General features: G+C 42.1%; 1 non-coding gene across 1 annotated transcript; it reads right to left on the minus strand.

Moving 5' to 3' along the window:
- Positions 1 to 290: 290 nt before the first annotated feature.
- Trnas-cga (transfer RNA serine (anticodon CGA)) lies at positions 291 to 364 on the minus strand. The gene has a single exon. It is a non-coding gene; the product is annotated as a tRNA-Ser (tRNA).
- Positions 365 to 9,357: the final 8,993 nt, after the last annotated feature.

Genomic DNA, 9,357 nt, shown 5'->3' on the forward strand with positions numbered 1-9,357 from the left:
TTCTTCCTGTTCTTTTATATCACTTCCTATTCTTACGCATAGTCTCCATCAAAATTCAAACAATGTCGGGAGGCTAGAATATTTGGTGACTGAGGACAAATCACAAACGGAGTCCCTTAGGGTTCAATTTTGGTCCACTCCTATTCCTTATGTACCTATACGTGAATGAACTTCACTTAACATTCAACAAGCAGAATTGGTGGTTTTTGAAGACGATATAGTGTTACAGAGAGAGGAAGCAACAGAAAGTACGATAAATGATGAAACTTTCCTTGCAGATTAAAACTGTGTGCCCGGACCGAGACTCGAACTCGGGGCCTTTGCCTTTCGCGGGCAAGTGCTCTATCAGCTGAGCTATCCAAGCACGACTCATGCCCCCTCCTTACAGCTTTACTTCCTACAGTACCTCGTCTCCTACCTGCAAGGAAAGTTTCATATCAGCGCACAATCCACTGCAGAGTGAAAATCTCATTCTGGAAACATCCCCCAGGCTGTGGCTAAGCCATGTCTCCGCAATATCCTTTCTTTCAGGAGTGCTAGTTCTGCAAGGTTCGCAGGAGAGCTTCTGTGAAGTTTGGAATGTAGGAGACGAGATACTGGCGGATGTAAAGCTGTGAGGAGGGGGCGTGACTCGTTGTTGGGTAGCTCAGATGGTAGAATTCTTGCCCGCGAAAGGTAAAGGTCCCGAGCTCGAGTCTCAGTCCGGCACACAGTGTTAATCTCCCAGGAAAGTTTCATAACAGCGCACACTCCGCTGCAGAGTGAAAATCTCAGTCTCGACGATAAATGATATTTCCAAAGAATTATACAGTTGCTCTCAGATAATGCCCACTCCCTAACTTTTGGAAAAAAGAAACTGTATTTAGTTCTGGACAGCAAATGGAGTTATACAGTACCAACTATTGACGTACAACATGAGCAGCAGTCAATAAATATGGTAGAATACTCAAAATTTTTGCTTGCACATACTGACGAAAACTTTAACTGGAAGAACCATATAACTTGAGGAGTTAAGTTCAGCTACTTTGGTGTTCGTATAGTTCCTAATCTTGCAAATAAACGAAGCGGTCTCCCGGAATATTTTGCAAATTTCCACACAATAATATTTTATTGAATAATTTTCTCGGGTATCTCATCACTTAGGAAGACAGTACTGATTGAAAAAAGCGAGCAGTAAGACTAATATCTGGAGTTCACCGACGGACGTCGTATAAGTACCTCTTCAAAGATCTAGGCATTTTAACTGCTCATTCACAATACATATATTCGCTAATGGAATTCATCATAAATGATCCATCACAGTTTGAGGAAAATAGTGACGTCAATACGTACAACAGTAGTCGGGAGAATAACCTCTATCATTCATTATTAGAACTGTCAGCGGCTTTGAAAGGAGTTCAATATGCAACAACAAAAATTTTTGATTTGCCTAACAACATTAAATGTCTGACAGATCGCAAATCAAGTATTAAACCTAAATTTAAATAATTTCTTCTGGATACCTCCTTTTGTTTCACCGATGAATTTCAATCCTTTTTTCTGAAAAAAAAACTTGTTTTTAAATGTAGTTCCATGAGATGGACTAAAATAATTAAAATCATCATGAATGCTAATAGCAATCATGAATATTTAACATGCAAACTGACCCGTTCTACATCACTTAGATGAAATAAACGTCCAGATCATCTATGGAACATGTAACTAACTAACTAACTCACATTCTACGACGTTGCGTCAGCGTTGTGGAAGCGCATGTCTTTCATGTTGGTAAGAGAACTTGTGCTGTGCTCATAGCCTTGTTTTCACTGCATGAATTTCGCCCTCTTCGCTTCCAAGTGTGCCCTCGTATAGAATGTTTAAGTGGCAGTACGAAATGGAAGTCGGAAGGCACCAAACCTGAGCTACAGTCTGGATGAGGCGATGGTGTCCGACCCAAGGTAATGAGGTATTCCCGGGCACTGATGCTTCTGTGTACGAGCTTTTACGTCTTGGAGAAAGATTTATTTTGGATTATTGTCAGTCCGAACACGTCGGAAAGAACTCTAGAATTTATCCAGGGTCTTCGCTTATGTCTCTGAATTCATGGTTCACCCATTTGGCGACACCTCCACGAGAATGACACTACCATTTTCCCAAACGATTGTCGCCATGTATTTCCCAGCAGAGGGAGCTACCTTGAACATCTTCTCTTTTTGATGATAGCGGATGGTGCCTCTGCAGTGACTGTGTTCTTGCTTCAGAGCCAATATGATGCGCCTAGGTTTCGTCACCTGTAATAATCAATGACATAAAGACCTCGAACTGCTCAAACACTTGACATGAAATGACGTGTCTTTGAATCTTATGGCCTGTTGGGAGCTTTTGTGATACCCATCTTGAGAACACTTTCGAACATCCAAGAGCCTCAGTAACTGCACACGCATTTCCAGACCTCACTGACACCTGTGAAGCCAGTAGTCATGGAAACAACCGAATGAAAACAATGAGCTCACTAGGTTGTTCGAAAACGATGGCCTCATTCAGTTGCAGCTTCAGATATCGGGTGAATTATGCACTCATTATTTTGTACGAAATCTGTGCAACAACTTGAAGGAAGCAATCAACTCAGTCGGTGGAGTGTGCTTGGGAAGAGCGTTAGTGGTGGGGGTCGTGGGCAGGTGCAGGCGCTGTAGGGGAAATGCAGAGCGCTGGAGGGGAAGAGCCATTCTAAACTGAAACACATTTTTTGTAAATGTTAAGCGGAGCCCATCCACGCCTACATTTGCATGGTGACTAAAACGATCTACTGTCTTATCTGGTTTGGTTACTATCGAAAAATAATTGCGCTGAAAATTCAACAAACGCAGCAATTTATATTTGCCTGGCTTATTAACCATTTTTAACTTTCTGAGAAGCGTAATGAGTGGCAAATTTTGAGTGAAACCTACGTTTCTCTTATTGTCATGTTAAAGTTTGATTCTTTTAGTGAAAAACAATGAAGTTTACAGTGTCACCTCACTACCATGTTGCACAGACGCCACAGAAAGAAAATTCTGAAAAAAAAATTAAATTTGTGGTAAGTTCCATGGTACCAAACTACTGAGTTCATCGGTCCCTAAGCTTACACATTACTTAATCTAACTTAAACTAACTTACGCTAAGGACAACACACACACCCATGCCCAAGGGAGGACTCGAACCTCCGCGCGAACGGTGACAAGGCGCTTCAGATCCCACGGCTACCACGTTCGGCAGTGGTTTATTAAGTGAGGAACTGGATAAAGTAAGGTCAAAGCTTATGGAAAAGACCATCCTCGGCACAAAAGTACGCGAGTAATAGCTTTAGTTATGTTGTTCCAAAACGCGCAGTTTCTCGTTTCACCAGTTACCAATAGCCCTTAAAAATTACATTTTTTCTTCAAAATGGTCTGTAGTTAGTAGAATAACGTGGCAGGTAACAAAGTTTTCCATACTAACCATGTGGTAAAAAAATGTGTGTACTGACGTTCGCCAAAATCACATTCCGGTATCTCAAACCGATGTGTTGTGGATGTTTCATTCTGGCTCTATCACCGGCGTGTGCTGTCGCAAATAGGTGTGCTAGATAAGATGAATTTTGTCGAGACTGGTGACCTATAGCGACATGCTGGTTTCAGCCAGGTTTCACCTTCGTAAAGGAAATTGTGTGTGGCGCACGCAGAAGTGGGAAAGCTCGCTTTCTTTTGGCCGATTTTTACAAAAAAAATTTGTGGCTTTTCTCGGCTGGTATTTTAGGAGTACTACAGTGAGGGCATTGGTCCTAAAAACACAATCACAGAGCATCCTGATGCTCGTACCACTTACCAGCAGAGGATGGAGTGGTGTAAGCCTACCGTTCCCCCCTTTGCACTGCTCGCCGACACACGACAGACGTTAGGCTGGAACATTCGTACTGACGTACTCCTAACGCTACCATATAATCGATTCGCTGATATTCCTCTAGTCCGATAGATCGATTTTGCGAACCTACTCCTTTCTTTTTTTCTTAAATCCTGTTCGTCTCCTCAAAGTGTGATCGTCATAAAGTAGTGCAATACATTTGATGTATCTTTTATTCATGTGAGAACTCCTGTAGAAAGAACGAAGATTCGTAGGAAAGTTAGGTGGATCACAGAACAAAATTTCCAAACTATCCGCCCCCGGTAGCTGAGTGGTCAGCGCGACAGAATGTCAATCCTAGGGGCCCGGGTTCGATTCCCGGCTGGGATGGAGATTTTCTCCGCGCAGGGACTGGGTGTTGTGCTGTCCATCATCATATCATCCCCATCGACGCGCAACTCGCCTAAGTGGTGTCAAATCGAAAGACTTGCAAGCGGCGAACGGCCTACCCGACGGGAGGCCCTAGTCACACGACATTTGCCATTTCCAAACTGTAATCAAATCTCCTTTAAATATTATACTATGGTATATTGCCACGTCACTTCCATCTCAGCAGAGTATTTTCACAGACGTGCAGATTTTGTATCAACAAAGGAACCGACTGACAGGCAAAATATTGGATAAAATTTTGGTTTTGCTAAGCGCTGCAAAGAAATGCTTAGGATTTTGGAAAAAGTGTATTTTGCTTTAACTTTCTTCGTAATTTATAATAAATGGTTTTGGAGTTTGATTCAGTTTTCAAATACCATATGTACCATCACAACATACATTGTACTGATGTATTTTTTAATGTCTCCACTGCCTCATGTTTTTTGAGTCATTAGTCATCTGACTTCTTTGATACAGTCCGTCACGAGAATCCCTCTCTTGGGCCATCCTCTTCTTCTCAGACCAGCACTCGCACCCTAAATCCTCAGTTATTTGTTAGATGTGTCCCAAACTCTGTCTTCCCTACAAGTTTGAGCTCTTTTGTGCTTTGATGTGTCTTTGTAATAGTCTTGTTATTAAGTTTTTATGGTCCTGATTAATCGTAATTACAGATGCTACATATTCCCTCGGCATTTTGAGCTGAGCCACACATGTACTGCCGGTTTATAAAGTCGAACAGGCACAATATTTGGGCTGTCAGATGTGTCACCATCGTCGGGTGCACTGACGAAATAGCCTTCTGAAGGGGCAAGGCCAACTTTTATCCCGTCTCCCCCCGATCCGCGATGTATGGTGCCCACGCCCGAAGGCGCACTTCAGCGGCCGAACAGGCTCTGAGCACTATGAGACTTAACTTCTGAGGTCATCACTCCCCTAGAACTTAAGACTACTTAAACCTAACTAACCTAAGGACATCACACACGTCCATTCCCCGAGGCAGGATTCGAACCTGCGACCGTAGCGGTCGCACTGTTTCAGACTGTAGCGTCTAGAACCACTCGGCGACACCGGCCGGCAACAGGGGATTAATCGGCGTCTGTGTTCGTAGATCATGCAGTTGTGTGAGACAAAGTTTTATCGTTGGAGGATCGTAACGCACTGCAGAAAAACTTGGACGAAATTTCCAACTGGTATAATAGTGCGGAAATGCAGACGTATCTTTAAGTGTGACCAAAACTAAGAGGATGTCTGTAATAAAGAGAAATAACACGATAGTATTTGATTACGAGATTAGTGCAGAAAATCTTGAGCACCTGACTTCGTATAAGTATTTAGTGATAATACTGAGTAGCGACACGAAATGAAAAACTTACAATGGGACCGCATCTACTCATCGACTTCGTCCAGATTTATAATACACTCTGAGGTTGGCCAGAAATGAAACTGACAGCAGTGAGAGCTCCAGATGGTCAAGCGTTTGGAAGAAATAGCCTTCGGCGCAGGTAGGGGCAGCCATGAGCCACTTACACTGAAGAGCCAAAGAAACTGGTACACCTGCCTAATACCGTGTAGGACCCCCGCGAGCAAGCATAAGTGCCGCAACACGACGTAGCATTGACTAATGTCTGAAGTAGTGCTGGAGGGATCTGACACCATGAATCTAGCAGAGCTGTCCATAAATCCGTAACAGCTCCAGGGGGCCGAGATCACATCTGGACAGCACGTTGCAAGGCATCCTAGATCAATAATGTCCATGTCTGGGGAATTTGGTGGCCAGCGGAAGTGTTCAAGCTCAGAAGAGTGTTCCTGGAGCCACTCTGTAGCAATTCTCGACGTGTGGGGTGGCGAATTGTCCTGCCCAAGTCCGTCGGAATGCACAATGGACTTTAGTGGCTGCAGGTGATCATACAGGATGCTTACGTAAGTGTCACCTGTCAGAGTCGTATCTAGACGTATCGTGGGTCCCATATGACTCCAAATGCACACCATTACAGAGCCTCCAACAGCTTGAACAGTCCCCCGGTGACATGCAGGGTCTATGGACTGATGCGGTTGTCTCCATACCCGTACACTCACTCCGCTCGATACGATTTGAAACGAGACTAGTCCGACCAGGCAACATGTTTTCAGTCATTGACGAGCCCAGGTGAGGCGTAAAGCTTTGTTTCGTGCGGTCATAAAGGGTACAAGAGTGGTCCTTCGGCTCCGAAAGCCCGTATCGATGATCTTATGTTGAATGGTTCCCAAGCTGACACTTGATGATGGCCCAGAACTGAAATATGCAGCAATTTGCGGAAGGGTTGCACTTCTGTCACGTTCAACGATTCTCTTCGGTCGTCGTTCATCTTTTTCCGGTCGCAGCGATGTCGGAGATTTGATGTTTTAGCAGATTTCTGATTTCACGGCACACTCGTGAAATCGTCGTATGGGAGAATTCCCACTTCATGGCTACCTCGGAGATACTGTGTCCCATCGCTCGTGCGCCGACTGTAACACCACGTTCTAACTCACTTAAATCTTGATAACCTGCCATTGTAGCAGCATTAAGCGATCTAACAACTATGCCAGACGCTTGTCTTATATAGGCTTTGCCAGCACCAGCGCCGTATTCTGCCTGTTTACATATCTCTGTATTTGAATATGTCTACGACAGTTTCTTTGGCGCTTCAGTGTATATTAGGACATTTACGAGGCAGCGGCTGATGCAGCAGAAAGTGTACAGAATGGTATGCAGAGACTATTTTTTTATTTCCAATTTTTACGTTATTTATAATGAAAATGAACCGAAATAATGTGCAGTGTACTGTATTTATCAAATTTTCATGAAAAGGAGAGGCAGAGGAAATTTGGGACTGCGAATAGATTTTCAAGAACGGATTGTACTTACAGCATCTACGAGATCATTGCAAATAGCGTTCCAAGAACAGACTGTAATGAAACTGTACAGGAATTCATATTCCTTTAGTTCCATCATGTCGTTCAACCAGCCTTCCGCAGCCGCAAGCGAACAATAGATTCTCGTTGCAAATAAAATCAGCCCATCGAGAGAGAAAGTGAGATCACATCCCGAGAAGACTGCATAAAAATACGTTCCATTACAGATCACAAGCCGTCCTTGCCAATATTTAGCGAAGTAATTCATTACTCGTGGTGTTACTGCCAAACCGTATGATAAGAGGGAAACTTTTAGAAATGTAAGTCAAATTTGTTTTTGTATAGAAACCATAAAGCAACTGTGTTAATGTAAAAACGCGTTGTTTACAATGCGTGCAGGATTCTGAGACAGTTGCTGCATCACCTACTTTATGATAAATATCAGCAAATGCGTATAAATCATCAGCTGTAAAATAATAACAATATCTAATTTTGTATATGAATTTCTCATATTTATCTTACTATTCCAGCCTGGAAATTTATTCACAACGCCAAATTTTCTTTTGCCTTTCATGTTTATGCCTTTTATAATAATGTTAATGAATGCAATATTTTGAGAATTATTTCGCTTTATTTGCAAAGTAATGTAAAAATTGAAAATGAAAAAAAGTTACTGCACAAAGACTCGATCCCGAGACCCTCAGAATCTCGTTCTTTACTCTTAACACTGCGTGAGCATTGCCTGCTTGTGTTATAAACCTTTTTTATGGAATCAGTAATTTAACGTATTCAGAATCATAATGAAAGACCCGTTCCATCGGAATATTTAATTTACACTGAGGTGTAGCATAAAGAGCAGTGAAGCCTTTCTTATACGTCCGTAACCCATGATTTTAAATAATTTCAGTAATTTTTTGTATAAGTCTGAATTATTTGAGAATAACCATTTGAAAAGAACAAGTATTGTACTAAGAACTTCTACGCGTAAGAAGTTATAGTTACGTCAACTTTTGTATAAGTCTATAAATAGTCGAGACAATAGCGTCTCGCTCTCATTTGTCATTTTGTCTCAGCTCATCTTGTCTCACGTTGTCTGTATTGTGCTAGCTTGTGTAAGCGCTTATTGTGAGAATATATATTGTTGAAGTATTCAAAACTTAAATTTCGGAAGTGCCGTTCATTTTTTCAGGAAGTAATTATCTTTGTGATGGAAACATGTTTTCTTATTAAAGAGAACTGATAAGAAATTTTTAAGGTGAATTCAGGGAAATGAGATAGGGAGTTTCAGTGGACAGGAATTAATTCGTAGCTGAAACTGTGAGAACTTTATTTATTTTCGATGACTAAGTTACACATTGCTGCACAGCCATAGTCATTTTTTCATCAGATCGAACGAAAGTTAACACAGGCATAGGATCTTTGATTTACATGAATAATGAGCATTGACTTTATAACAACTTGCAAAAAATAACTTTTGACGTGAATTTGACTTATTTGCAACAGTGTAAAATTGATTTGGTCAGGACGTGCTTAAAGATTATCGTCTTTATTCATTGATTAATCCATCAAAGTTAAAGAGAGAAAGACACTACGCAATAATCAGTTACACTACGAATCCTGTTTTGGGATGAATTTTAAAGACATTAAATTGTAGCGTCTCCTAGCAAAAAAGTTAACTATTGCCCTGCTCCGAGATCAGAAAGGCATGAATATTAACGACGTCCAACCACTACCTACTGGTCAAGGATTATCGAGATCACGAGAGCCACCACAGCAGTACCAGTGCTTATCAGCAACTGACTATCGAAACCTTGCTCTTCATTTACTCCTGATTCAGATTTGCATGCCCTGTAGAAATGAGAGAATACTGAAGCATTCTGGACGGTGGAAGAACAGTAAGAGTTGGCCACCACCGTTAGAACCACTTCACAGAGTCTCTCAAGGGTGAGGCGATGGTCAATTGCATATAGTGAGGCAGTTCTTTGTGAAGCTACCCTGGGGCATTTAAGGCTTTGTGGACACACAGGTTGCGCACCTCCTGTGGGGTGAGGTTCGGCCGCCACCATTTCACAGCCTGGAAAGAGAGAGATGTTTTAACAGACAGCACTGTTGTGCACAAATGTAGAACGCATCGTTATTCTCTGGTCGGCACTTTACGCTACAGGTAAAGATGTCGAATTTGGACTGGGGACAGTTTTGGACCTTTGAAGATGTGAG

Source organism: Schistocerca serialis, chromosome 1 (genome assembly GCF_023864345.2).
Source record: "Schistocerca serialis cubense isolate TAMUIC-IGC-003099 chromosome 1, iqSchSeri2.2, whole genome shotgun sequence".
In the NCBI taxonomy this organism is placed as follows: Eukaryota; Metazoa; Arthropoda; class Insecta; order Orthoptera; family Acrididae; genus Schistocerca; species Schistocerca serialis.